Genomic DNA, 14,852 nt, shown 5'->3' with positions numbered 1-14,852 from the left:
TCTTCAATATATTCAATATTTGTGTGAATTTAGATTAAAGGTTAATCTAGAAATAAATTAATAAGAGACAAAAATGTAGAAGGGAATGTAGATTGAAACTACCAATGTTCATTAAAAGTAAAGTACAGTATGGGGAATATGGTCAATAATACTGTAATAACTATGTATGGTGCCAGGTGTGTACTTGAAATATCAGGTGCACAACTTTGTAAAGTATATGATTGTCTAGGAACTATGCTGTACACCTGAAACTAATACAAAATAATGTTGTATGTAAAATGTAATTGGAAAAAAAGTAAAGATTTCTTATAAGACACTTTGCTTTCAAAGTAACATCCAATAAAGACACACTTCCAGATGCCAGAATAAATACTTCCAAAATTAGCTCCTCCATAAAAGTAATAAGATCTTTGGCAAATATCCAACCTAATAAAACAGTAATATGCAAATTGACCACACCTTCGCTACGCCCAAGCCACACTCACAGCCAAGCCACCAGCCAAGCCACGCCCACCATCCAATCAGAGCGAGTATGCAAATAAACCCGACCAAGATGGCGCCCTGTGACGGACTGCAGGGAGCTGGGGTCCGCTCTGGCACCAGACTGAAAGCCTCTGCCGGAGGCTTTTGGCCTGGAGCCGAAGCTGACACCCAGCTCCCTGCTTTCGATGGATGGTGGGCGTGGCAGACACCCAGCTCCTCGCTCTGATTGGATGGTGGGCGTGGTGAGTGGACCCCCTGCCATCGAAAGTGGGGAGCTGGGTGTCCGCTCTGGCTCTGTACCAGCAGACACCCAGCTCCCCTGCCATCGAAAGCCAGGAGCTGGGTGACCACTCTGGCACCAGGCCAAAAGCCCCCGCCGGAGGCTTTTGGTCTGGTGCACGAGCAGACCCCCTGCCATCGATTTCAGGGAGCTGGGGGTTTCTTCGGCCTGGTACACCAGCGGACCCCCTGCGATTGATCACCTGGGCAGGGAGCTTGGGGTCTGCTTTTGGCCTGGGCAGGAGCGGACCCCCTGCGATTGATTGTAGGGAGCTGGGGTTCCACTCCTGCCCAAAAGGCTTTCGGTCTGGGCAGGCCTGGGCAGAGGCTGAGCCGGTGATCAGAGGGAGCTGGAGAGGCCTGGGCAGGGCCCAGTCCTCCATTGGTGTGAAGTATAGAGGAAACACCTTTTCTGACTGCACATTGGCTAAGCTTCCTGTATGCCACTGGTAATATTCTTAGTAACTTGGGTAATAAGAATCCAAAAAGGTGATCTAGGGTTTTTCCACCACACTTCTGGAGAAAAAAATGAAGGTCCACTGCTGGAAGGCTAAGAAATGTCATACCCTGCCCTAGCTGGTTTGATTCAGTGGATAATGCCTCGGCCTGCAGACAGCAGGGTCTGGGTTTGATTCTGATCAAAGGCATGTACCTAGGTTGCAGGCTCCTCCCTGGCTGGGGCCCAGATCAGGGCTCATGAAGGAGGCAACCAATCAAAGTGTTTCTCTCTGTCTTTCCCTTTCTCTTCCACATTCTCTAAAAGTCAATGGAAACATACCCTCAGGTGAGGATAAAAAATAAATAAATAAATCCATATCCTATGAAAGACACATCTTGAAAATGCCTAAAGAAAGTTGTCATTTTTTCTTGGTGAAGGGACTGGAGTCCGTGTTGATGAGAACACCTTGGTGGCTGTGGTGACTGACAGTGGCTGCAGCAGCGGGGTGATGGGGCTGGTTCCTTCCCCTGACCAGCCTGATTGCCTCCCACAAAGGGAGGCCAGACTGCGGCTTAGGTATGCTCCCTGTGGGGTGCGGGCCTAAGCCGTCAATAGGACATTCCCTGAGGGCTCCCAGTATGTGAGGGGGGCAGGTTGGGCTGAGGGATCCCCGACCCCCAGTGCACAAATTTCGTGCCCTGAGCCCCTAGTTATTAAGATAAATTAGTAATAAAAATGTTCCAATAAAGAAAAATCCAGGTCCAGATGGCATTTTTTTTTTTTGGTGAATTCTAATAAATGTTTAAATAAAAACTGGCAATTTATTTTTCACAAATTTATCCAAAACTTAGATGACATTTCAGCCCTACTTGTTCTAGGAGATCTATATTATCCTAATACCAAATCCATACAGATATCACAGTAGATGAAAATTACAGGCATATGTCCTATACAAATACAGATTTGAAAATCCTCAATAAAACACCAGCGAATTGAATTAAGCAATGTACATAAAGAATAATATACCATAACCTAATAATAAATAAATTTATCTCAGGAATGCAAGATTGGCTTAATACAAAAATAACAATCATTACATTTTGTTGTATTTAGAGAAGAAATGGGAAAAATATGGTCATATGAATACATAGAAAAAAGCATTTGACAAAATCAAACATCCTTTTATGATAAAATTTCAAGCTGCTAAAAGGCAGCTATGAAAATTCCCCATTTAAAATGACATTTAACAGTGCTTTCCTCATAAAGTCAGGGACAAAACTTTTAGCATTATTATTCAACAACTAGAGGCCCAGTGCACAAAATTCATGCACAGGAGAAGGTCCCTCAGCCCGGCCTGCACCCTCTCCAATCCAGGACCCCTCAGGGGATGTCCAACTGCTGGTTTAGGCTGCAGGGATTGGGCCTAAACTGGCAGTCAGACATCCCTCTTACAATCGGGACTGCTGGCTCCTAACTGCCCGCCTGCCTGGCTGCCTGATTGCCCCTAACTACTTCTGCCTGCCAACCTGATTGCCCCCTGACCACTCCCTTGCTGGCTTGATTGACACCTAACTGCTCTCCCCTGCTGGCCTAATCGCCCCCTAACTGCTCCCTCCTGCCAGCCTGATCACCCCTGACTGCTTCTGCCTTGGCCCCTGCCACCACGGCTTTGTCTGAAAGGACGTTTGGAAGATGTCAGAAAGATGTCCGGTCTAATTCACATGTTACCCTTTTATTAGTATAAATGTCCTGGAGGTTCTAGATTGGCCAATCAGTCAAGAAAGTAAAATAAAGTGACACAAGATTTAAAAGGAAGTATTAAATTCATATCTATTCACAGGTGACATAATCTTATATACAGAAAATCCTAAGGAATCCACACACAAAAATGTATAAAAAATATTAAGTCTTCAGCAAGGTTACAGAATACAAATCCATAGACAAAACCCACTATATTTCTATACATTGGCAATAAGCAATCGGAAAATGAATTTTTAAAAGCAATTCTATTACAATAACTTTATTATTTTTAGTTAAATGTATTGAGGTAACATTGTCAATAACATCTGTATATTGCATTGTGTGCTCACCATCCAAGTCTATAGTCCTTCTGTCACCCTATTTACACCATTTACCCTCTTCATCCTCCTCTCATCACCCTTTCCCAGTGAAATAACAAGTGTTGGAGAGGAAGTGGAGAAAACCCCTGTATAGTATACTGCTGGTGGGAATATGAATTAGTGCAGGAAAACATTATGGAGGTTCTTCAAAAAGGTTAAGAATAGACCTACCATATGACCCAGCAATCCCTCTTCATGCCAACTTGAAAAATTTGAAAATACATATTTATAAAGATATATGTACCCCTATGTTCATTGCAGCATTATTCACAATAGCTGAAACATGAAAACAACATAAGAATCCTTGAGGGATGATGGATAAAGAAGATGTGATATATATATATATACAATGGAATACTACTCATCCATAAGAAAAGATGAAGTACTGCCATTTATGACATTTACAGAACTTTCATCCCAAACAATAAAATACACATTCTTCTCCAGTGCCCATGAAACATTCTCAAGGATAAACTAGATGTTGGGGCACAAAACCAGCCTCAAAAAATTTAAGAACATTGAAATTATACCAAGCATATTGTCTAACCACAATGCTTTAATACTGGAAATTAACTACAAAAAGTAAATTAAAATTACAATAAATATGTGCAATTAAGCAACATACTACTAAACAACAACTGAGTCATAAAAGAAATAAAAGGTGAGATTAAACTATACATAGAGACAAATGAGAATGACAGTATGAAATATCCAAATTTTAGGGATGTAGCAAAAGTAGTAATAAGAGGTAAGTTTATATCATTGCAGGACTACCTCAAGAAACAAGAAAAATATCAAATAAACCATCTAACATTTCACCTTAAAAAATTAGAAAAAGCAAATAGTCGGTAGAAGGTTGAAAGTAATAAAAATTATAGCAAAATTAAACAAAAAAGAGAACAAAAAGAATAGAAAAATTAATGTAAGAAAGAGCTGTTTTAAAAAAACACACCATTCATAAAGTTGAGAAAGCTCTGGCTAGACTCCTATGGACAAAATAGAAAAGACTCAAATAAAATCAGAAATGATAGAGAAGTTACAATAGATACTCCAGAAATATAAAGGACTATACACGAATACTATGAAAGCCTATATGTTACCAAATTTAATAACCTAGAAGAAATGGAAAAGTTCTTAGAAATATATAACCTCCATAATTGAAAAATCTACATAGACTTATCAACATTAGAGAAATTGAAATAGTCATCAAAAACTTCCCAAATGTTAAAGTCCAGGACCAAATGACTTTACAAGTAAATTCTACCAAAACTTCAAAGAAGAATTAGTGGCTATACTTCTCAGACTCTTTAAAAAAATTGATGAAGAGGCATTATTTCCTAATTCATTATGAGGCTAACATAACCCTGGTATCAAAACCTGGCAAGGACAACACAAAAATGAAAACTATATACCAATATCTCTGATGAATATAGATACCAAAATCCTAAACAAAATACTAGCAAATCAAACCCAACACTACATTAAAATGATGATAATCTATCACAATTAAGTAGGGTTCTTCCTATAGGCAAAAGGATGTTTCAACATATGCAAATTGATCAATGTGATGCACCACATTAATGAAATAAAGGATAAAAGTCATATGATCATACCAATAGATATAGAAAAAGCATTTGAGAAGAAACAACATTCATTTATAATTAAAAAACACAATAAAATGGGTATTATAAAATGGGTATAATAAACCATAGATGACAAATTCTCAGATAATATCATACTCAATGGCTAAAAAACTGAAAGTATTTCCTCTAGCATCAGGAACAAGACAAGGGTGCCCACTCTCACCACTGATATTCAGCATAGTAATGGAAGTCCTAGCCAGAGTAGTGAGGCAAGGCAAAGAAATAAAGGCATCCAAATTGGAAATAAGTGAAATTGTCACTTTTTGCAGATGACATGATTCTAAATATAGAACACCCTAAAGATTCCACCAAAAACTATTAGAGACAATAAACAAACTCAGTAAAGTTGCAGGATACAAAATTAATATATAAAAATCCAATAAAATTTCAGAAAATTTCAGAAAATAAAACCCACCACAATTTAATTTGCAATTGCAACAAAATTATAAAACACCTAGGAATAAATTTAACAAAGGATGTGAAGACCTACACACTGAAACTAAAAGACATTATTGAAAGATATTAATGACACAAAGAGATAGAAATATATTCATTGTTCATGGGTTGGAAGAATCAACCTAGTTAAAATGGCCATATTACCTAAAACAATATACAGACTTAATTCAACCCCCATAAAAATCCCAATGGCATTTTTCAAACAAATAGAAAAAAAAAATCAAATTTGTATGTAACCACAAAAAACCTGAGATTCCAAAACCAATTCTGAGTAAAAAGAACAAGCTGGAGGTCTCATATTCCCAATTTAAATAATACTACAGAACTACAATAGTTGAGATGGTATTATATTCATATTAAAACAGTCACACAGACCATTGTAACAGAATTGAGAACCCGGAAATATACCCACATGTATATAGGCAACTGATTTTTGACAAAGTAGTCAAAAACATACAATGGAGAAAAGGGATAGTGTTCAATAGATAGTGCTGCCATATGCAAAAGGATGAAACTAGATTGCTATTTGACATCATAAACAAAAATTAACACAAAAAGAACAAAAAACATAAGAATAAGTTCTGGGGACCTAATGTGCAGCATGGTGATTATAGGCAACACTTCTGCATTATATTTTTCAAAGTTGCTAAGAGAATAGATCTTAAGTATTCTCACCACAAAATGGAAATGATAATTATATGAAGTAATAGAGGTATTTACTAACACCACTGTGGTAATCATTTCACAATATACACTGAGTGGTCAGATTATTATGATCTCTGAATGCATAATAATCTGGCCACGCAGTGTGTGTGTGTGTGTGTGTGTGTGTGTGTGTGTGTGTGTGTGTGTGTGTGTGCATGTGTGTGTGTATATATATTAGAGGTCCGGTGCATGAATTCGTTCATGGGTGGGGTCCGGCCAGCCTGGCCAGGGGGAGGGGACATGGGCAGTTGGCCGCCCTGCCTGCTGGCCGAACTCCTGGTTGAGGGGACAATTTGCATATTAGCCTTTTATTTTATAGGACTAGAGGCCCAGTGCATGAAATTCGTGCATGGGGGGAGTGTCCCTCAGCCCAGACTGCACCCTCTCCAATCTGGGACCCCTTGAGGGATGTCCAACTGCCGGTTTAGGCCCGTAGGATCGGGCCTAAACGGGCAATCGGACATCCCTCTCGCAATCCAGGACTGCGGGCTCCCAACTGCTCGCCTGCCTGATTGCCCCTAACTGCTTCTGCCTGCCAGCCTGATCATCCCCTAACCACTCCCCTGCCAGCCTGATCGACACCTAACTGCTCCCCCGCCAGTCCAATTGCCCCTAACTGCCCTCACCTGCAGGCCTGGTCACCCATAAAAGCCCTCCCCTGCCAGTCTGGTTTCCCTTAAATGTCCTCACCTGCAGGCCTGGTCGCCCCCAACTGCCCTCCCCTGCTGGCCTGGTCACACCTAACTTCCCTCCCCTGCAGGCCTGGTCCCCCCCCCTACTTCCCTCCCCTGCAGGCCTGGTCCCACCCAACTGCCCTCCCCTGGTGGCCTGGTCTCCCCCAACTGCCCTCCTTTGCTGGCCCAGTCACCCCTAACTGCCCTCCCTGCTGGCCTGATTGACCACAACTGCCCTCCACTGCAGGCCTGGTCCCCCCCAACTGCCCTCCCCTGCTGGCCTGGTCCCCTCCATAACTGCCATCCTCTGCCAGGCTGGTTACCCCCAACTGCCCTCCTCTGCTGGCCTGGTCACCCCTAACTGGCCACAACTGCCCTCCCCTGCTGGTCATCTTGTGACGGCCATCTTGTGTCCACATGGGGGTTGCCATCTTTGACCACATGGGGTTGGCTATCTTGTGTCTTGGAGTGACAGTCAATTTGCATATTACTCTTTTATTAGATAGGATATACACTGAGTGGCCAGATTATTATGTGTTCAGGGATCATGACAATGCACCATGCCACGGTGCTCGTATTGTGGAGGAGTAGGTTTCAAGAACATGAAGGTGACTTTATCTTGCTTAGGTGGCCCTCATAATCACCAGATCTCAATCCAATTGAGCATTTGTGGGACGAAGTTAAAAGAGCCATCAGGCAGCTGGTTCCACAATCATCAAATCTCACAGATCTGGACAGTGCTATTCATCAAGCACGATGTCAAATTCCTCGCATCACCTTTCAGCATCTCGTGGAGTCAATGCCAAGAAGAATCGCTGCAGTATCGAAGGCAAAAGGTGGCCCAATGAAGTACTGATGCGGTGGTCATAATAATCTGGACACTCAGTGAATGTGTATCCAGTCAATACATTGACACATTAAACTTACAGTATTATATGTCATTATGTCTCAATAAAACTGGAAACAATAAAACAAATCCCAGAGCTGATATGGAAGCTCCCTAATGGGTAGTGGTTATTGTAGACAAAAATAATAAAAGAAATAATAATTATTTAGCACATGCTATGTTCCAGGGACTGTTCTAAAGGCTTTACTTACAAATTTTGTATTAGTCAATCCTCTTATTATTCCTCTGATATAGGTATGATTATTATTATTATTATTCCAATTTTATAGATGTGGAAGCTGATGCATAGAAAATTTAAGAACTTAATAGCATAGGAGGTAATGGAGTCAAAATTAAAACCCAAACCAATCCCTTAGCCTGCATACACTGCTTCTATATTGAATTCTTCCCCTGTATACAAAAGTCTCCTCCTTATACAATCATCCACACTCAATATTCTTTTTTGTGTTCAAATAATCTCCTAATTTTGCCAATAGGAGCCCCTTCAAGGTGACTTGAATATTCTTTTGACACATCCCCCATTAGTCTTCAAGTATTTATCTTACTTTCTGTCTCAGTTCATCTTGTATTTTCCCTGTTCCCCAGACTGCTTCCAAATTCTTCAGTGAGTGAATCAGAATTTCTTATATTTCTACCAAAAAAAAACCCACTATCACAAAATATCCAAAAAGCAACCAATACCAACTAATACCTTTAATAGGGTACAGCAAAATAATTTGTCAATTCATTAGTTAGGGCCCTGGTTGGATTTTTATTATCAAGAATAAATGTTTAAAGTAATAGAATTTGTCTTCATTAAAGTCATGATTCCCTGAGGAGACAAAGAAATGATGGATGAGTATGGCCAGGACTTTGGAACTTGATCTTCATAATGGAGAGCAAGGCTCAGTTCATAACTTCATGGACAATTAAGGCACAGAATCTTACTTAATCTGACAGAGTCCTCCCAGAAGACTTATAAATTAAGTTTAATTTATTAAGTGGCTAATTGTTCTATGCTGTTGTCACTGTTAAATCAGGACATATTAATCACTTCAGCATTCCTAAATCCTAAAGGGATTTTTGCTCCAATCCTACTCTATGCTCAACATATGGGCATATGTGCTATAAAAATGAAAGGAGTTTTAGGGATAAAATAGGCAGGTTTAGGGAGTTTTAGGAATGAGGAGGGTCCATTGGAGAGGAATATAGATGGAGACTAGAAGACGCCAGGGTGCTTTTCTCTTCTTGTAAAAAAGAGGAAGAAATGCCAGAGGCAGATGGAAACATTTCTGACCTGAGCAATTAAAACAGCAATAAATCAAGGACAGACAGGGTATTTCTGGCCTGAGCAATTAAAATGACCATAAGTTAGACCAAAAGTAGCCCTGACCTGAGTAGCTGGGAGAGCTACAAGGTAAGGCTTTCTCTGCCAGCACAACTGGGAGAAAACCATAAGATAAATCAAAAGTGACTCCCAACTAAACAAATAAGGTGACCAAATGAGGAAAAGTGCAGACGTGGGGGTCCTGGGAGCTAAGGTCCCATGGTAGAATAAGAGGGTCTCCACCCTATTTAATGCCTTAAGACAAAGAAAGCAGCAGTTATCCTTCTTAAGGGCCCCTCTGTCCATCCAGGAGGGACAGAGTCTTAGGATTAGGAACTGAGAGGACACCTTTCTTAGGTGGGCCCTCTGTTCCTCTGCACCAAGAGGGACAGAGTTTTAGGCTTAGAATTTAGAATTAAGGCTTTAGAGGTAGTATTTGCTTGCAATAAAGTCTCTGTACTTTTTATATACCACCTTTTATCCATGGCTTCATTCTTCAATTCCATCTAGATAAGGATCCAGCAAAGAAATCACCCTGCTCAATAAAACAACCTGAATCAAAAACAAAGCAGGTCACATGAACCAGAAATTTCCCCTTTTGCCCCAAATGTCCTATAGTTTACATAAATCCCAAGAAATTTTCAGGAAACAAAAATCTACCATGTTCCTCTAAAAAAAGATTACACTGACAACTTAGAACCAAGTTCTACTTTTGTATTTACTTAGAAAGATACAAATATGTAAATAAACCAAAGATTCTAGAGCCATACTCAGGAAGTAAATGAACTTTGGTATCAGAAATGTAAGTTTGATTCCCAGCTCTAAGTTCATAACTCACAGTTTATAACTGTGATCCTAGGTGAGTTATTAAATTTCTCTATATCTCAGTCTGTTCATCTCTTAAGTGGGTTACTGTGGGAATAAACATGATAATTCATTCAAGTACATTGAACGAAGGCTGTTAAGTGCTCAATAATGGTTAGTTATAGCTTCTGTTGGCTTTTTTCTCTTATCTCCAATGACTTCAATTGCCAATGCAAACTCTATTGGTCAGATTAGGCCAAGTGATTCTTCAATGACAAATTAATCTAAAATTTTACTTGGCCCAAGTATATGAAAATTATTTCTCAGTCAAGTGAAGACCACTATAGGTCTTTGCAACTCTCAGGGCAGCTGCCACCATGCTCCGAATCAACAATTCACGTTACTTTAGGTTCTCTGCTATCCAGTAGCCTGGCATCCACTCTGACCCCAACTCTCCAACCTCAGACTTGATTGGCTCAACCTCAAGGCTCATACTGGTGTCTGATGGGAAAGCCTGTGATTAAGTAAAAAGTCAGGCTTCACTAGAGACAGTCAAGCAAAGGTTGAATTGTTTTCCAGAACAGAAAAGAAACTCATGCACCAGGAAAGGTGACTAAAAAATGTAACAAAAGAATATGGCTGCACAACTACCAGAATTCAATCAGGTGAAACAGTATAAGCAATTTCTTAGACCCTACAATAAACTTACAGAAATCTGATATTTGGACTGTGTAAAGACTTCGAAACAAAAGAAGAAAACCTGATGAGACCACCTGGTCAGAACATTGTGGAAGTATCCTATCTAATAAAGAGGTAATATGCAAATTGACCATCAATCCAACACACAGGATGGCTGCCCCCATGTGGCCAAAGATGGCTTCCTTCATGTGGACACAAGATGGCTGGCAGGGGAGGGCAGTTGGGAGGGACCAGGACTGCAAGGGAGGGCAGTTGGGGGCAATCAGGCTAGCAAGGGAGGGCAGTTAGGGGTGACCAAGCTGGCAGGGGAGGGGAGTTAGGGGCAATCAGGTTGGCAGGGGAGCAGTTAGGCATCAATCAGGCTGGCAGGGGAGTGGTTAGGGGGTGATCAGGCTGGCAGGCAGAAGCGGTTAGGGGCAATCAGGCAAGCAGGCAGGTGAGCAGTTGGGAGCCAGCAGTCCTGGATTGTGAGAGGGATCCCAGATTGGAGAGGGTACAGGCTGGGCTGAGGGACACTACCCCCCACCCCCGTGCACGAATTTCATGCACCGGGCCTCTAGTTTTTAAATAATGGAAAAAATATCCATGAGATTTCAGGAATGTCATAGTCAGTAGAATGAAGCCCTGGCAGCCCAATCAGGACTTTTGACCAACTACAATAGAGATGTCTGATGGATGGAAATGAGGATCATCCAGTGGAATCTCCTGAAAGCAATAGCCATGATGTAAACTGTCTGTCATGACTGTCTAGCAAATGCAAACCACTGAAAAAAAAAAAAAAACCCCAAAATTTTCTATTTAATAAGAATAATAAAAATAAAAGGTTTTATTGTTGTATGAAAATAAGATGCAGCGTTTGTTAAGGCTTTAAGATTCAGCAGCTTTGTTGTTTGATTAGAAGCAGATAATGAGAACAGCCTGACCGCTATCTGAGTGGAGGGGGGTTTGGGGGCTGGGTGAAAAGGGTGAAGAGATTAAGCAAAAAAAGAAAAGAAAAACAACACTCATAGACACAGAGAACTGTATGGTGATTACCAGAGGGAAAGGGGGTGGGGGGAGGTAGAAGAGGATAAAGGAGGGATAAATGGTGATGGAAATGTAACTGATTTGGGCTACTGGCTGGAACCTCAGGTCTTCTTGTTGAATCAGAAAATATTTTAAGGTCAACACAAATGAAAGTAAAGCAAAGTGGGGTTTATTGAAGATAACACTCCAAATGAGGAGCTGGCCAGTTGAGAGAGACAATGGCCCAAACTCCTGGATTATATGGTTTAAAAGAGGGATTTTCCGGGTGGAGACTTTCATTTGCATTCAGGGTTGATTGACAGAAAAAAGTTACATAAAGTATATTTCTTCTGGGCATGCCCTTACCCATAATGCAGAAAAAGAACCCACAGGGTGGGTCAAAACCTCAATGCAAATTTTATTATAATTACTCCAGGGCCCTAGTAAGGTCACATTGAGGTCATGTCATTTTCCTTTGAGCTTGCACCATGAATTGGCTGGTTCCGAATCTGCCTGCTGCTAGTCTGCTGGCTGCTGAGCCACCCATAGAGAGGTGGCCTGAAGGCAATGTTGGTCCGACCCCTGTCAGGTCCCCAAGGCAGGCCCCATCTTAGCTGCTCAAGTCTAACTTCCTACCTATCACAAGGAGACTTGACTGGGTGGTAAACACACAATTCAGTAAACAGATGATGTATATACAATTGTATACTTGAAACCTATAGAATTTTATTAAGCAATGTCACCCCAATAAATTCAATTAAAAATAAAATGAAATAAAAATAAACTGATGCCCAGAGCCCCAGAGTCCAGCTGGTCACTAGTTCAGTCCCACAGTTGCCCGCCTCTTCTTTCCTTTCAATATGACAGATACCGCTGTGTCCTTCACCAAGGACTTCCTGGCAGGTGGAGTGGACATAGCCATCTCAAAGACAGTGGAGCATCCACTGAGGGGGTCAAGCTGCTGCTCCAAGTGCAGCATAAGAAGCAATTCACCACAGATAAGCTCTATAAGGGCCTTTATAGACTGTGTGGTTCCTATCCTCAAGGAGCAGGGAGCCCTGTCCTTCTGGGGTGGTAACCTGGCCAATGTCATCAGATACTTTCTCACCCAGGCTCTCAACTTTCCCTACAAAAATAAATACAAGCAAATCTTCCTGGGTGGTGTAGGCAAGAGAACCCAGTTCTGCCACTACTTTGCAGGGAATATGGCATCAGGTGTTGGTGCTGGGGCCACCTCATTGTGTTCTGTGTGTACCTGTCTAGCAGCTGCTGTGAACAAAGCTGGCGCTGAAAGGGAATCCAAGGCCTCAGGGAATGCCTGGTTAAGAGCTGCAAATCTGATTGGATTAATGATTAAGGGTCTGTACCAAGGATTTCATGTGTCTGTGCAGAATATCATCCACTGAGCTGCCTACTTTGGTATTCTACAATACTGCAAAGGGAATGCTTCCAGATCCCAAGAACACAAACATCTTCATCAGCTCGATGATGGTGCAGTCTGTCACAGAAGTGACTGGGTTGACTTCCTATCTGTTTGACACTGTTTATGGCCACATAATGATGTAGTCAGGCTGCAAAGGAACTGGCATCATATACACAGGCAGCTGGAGTGCTGAAGGAAGATTGCTTATGATGAAGGAGGCAAAGCTTTTTTTCAAGGTGCATGGTACAATGTTCTCAGAAGCATGGCTGGTGCTTTTGTGCTTGTCTTTATGATGAAATCAAGAGGTTCAGATTAATTATTTCTTAGTCTTCCCCCAGCCCACCCATGAACAGGTATGTTGAACTATATAGCATATCTTGAGCATTCTTGACAAACTATTCACTATCACCAAAGTCCACATATGGTATGTTTCCATTTATATGACATGTCCAGAATAAGAAAATTTATAAAGAGAGAATATAGATTAGTGACTGCCAGAGGATAAGAGTGAGAGGAATGTGAGGAATTATTAACTAATGAGTCTGGTGCTTCCTTTTGAAGTGATAAAGATATTCTGAAATTATGTAGTAGAGATGGATACATTACTGTGAATATACTGAAAAACACTGGACTTTATACTTCAAATAGGTGAGGGATATTTTATGTAAACTATCCTCTCTAATAAGAGTAATATGCAATTAACCATCCCTCTGCTACATAAGCCACGCCCACCAGCCAAGCCACGACCACCAGCCAATCAGGGCGAGTATGCAAATTAACCCCAACCAAGATGACTACCAGAAGGGAGGTTTGGGTTTCCCCGGCAACAGAGGAAGCCAAGTTTTCCACACCCTCTGGCAGGCCCAGGCCTCCACTCAAGGATACAAAGTTTCAATTATAGAAGGTAAATAAATCCAAACAGAAATGGCGGCAGCTATGGATCAAGCAGGAGGCTTGGCTCCACTCCAGGCTACAAAGTTTTAATTGTAGAAGGTAAATAAATTCCAGACACCAGGGCCTCTGCTTGGGTCGCCAGGGGCATGGCTGGCCTGCAAACCACCACAGGCCCCTTGCCCAGGCTTCTCCACGCTCCAAGGGAACCCCACCCCGATTCAGGAAACCCTTCAGGGCAAACCAGCTGGTCCCCACCCATGCACCAGGCCTCTATCCCCTCTAATAAAAGAGTAATATGCAGATTGACCATCACTCCAACACACAAGATCAAGATAGCTGCCCCTATGTGGTCAAAGATCCTGCCCCCATGTGGACACAAGATGGCCACCACAAGATGGCCACCACAAGATGGCCAGCAGGGGAGGGCAGTTGGGAGGGACCAGGCCTGCAAGGGAAGGCAGTTGAGAGGGACCAGGCCTACAAGGGAGAGCGGTTGGAGGCGATCAACCCTGCAGAGGAGGGCAGTTAGGGGTGACCAGGTCAGCAGAGGAGGGAAGTTGGGGGCAAACAGGCTGGCAGCCGAGTGGTTAGGGGGTGATCAGGCTGGCAGGTAGAAACAGTTAGGGGAAATCAGGAAGGCAGGGATGGGAGCCAGCAGTTTTGGATTGTCAGAGGGATGTCCGGTGGGATCGGGCCTAAACAGGCAGTCAGACATCCCTCGAGGGGTCAAAAATTGGAGAGGGTGCAAGCTGGGCTGAGGGACACCCCCCCTCCCCTGTGCACGAATTTCATGCACCGGGCCTCTAGTCTCTATATATAAAAGCTTAAGCGACCTTTCAACCATTCAACCATCCAACTGGTAGCTATGACGCGCAACGACCACCAGGGAGCAGACACTCAACACAGGAGCTGCTGAGCTGCAGTGATGTGGCAGCTGCAGTTATTGGGTGACGCATTCGGAACCAGAGAGGAGGGAGTCCAAATCTGGGGTGCATCACCCAAGACTCACCCTCTC

At 42.3% G+C, this 14,852-nt stretch overlaps 1 pseudogene; it reads left to right on the top strand.

The window, feature by feature from the left end:
- Window positions 1–12,380: 12,380 nt before the first annotated feature.
- Window positions 12,381–13,270, top strand: LOC103301853 (ADP/ATP translocase 2-like; annotated as a pseudogene).
- Window positions 13,271–14,852: the final 1,582 nt, after the last annotated feature.

Source organism: Eptesicus fuscus, chromosome 2, assembly GCF_027574615.1.
Source record: "Eptesicus fuscus isolate TK198812 chromosome 2, DD_ASM_mEF_20220401, whole genome shotgun sequence".
Classification (NCBI taxonomy): domain Eukaryota; kingdom Metazoa; phylum Chordata; class Mammalia; order Chiroptera; family Vespertilionidae; genus Eptesicus; species Eptesicus fuscus.
Note: the sequence above shows the minus strand (reverse complement) of the source record. Positions and strands in the feature narration are given on the sequence as shown.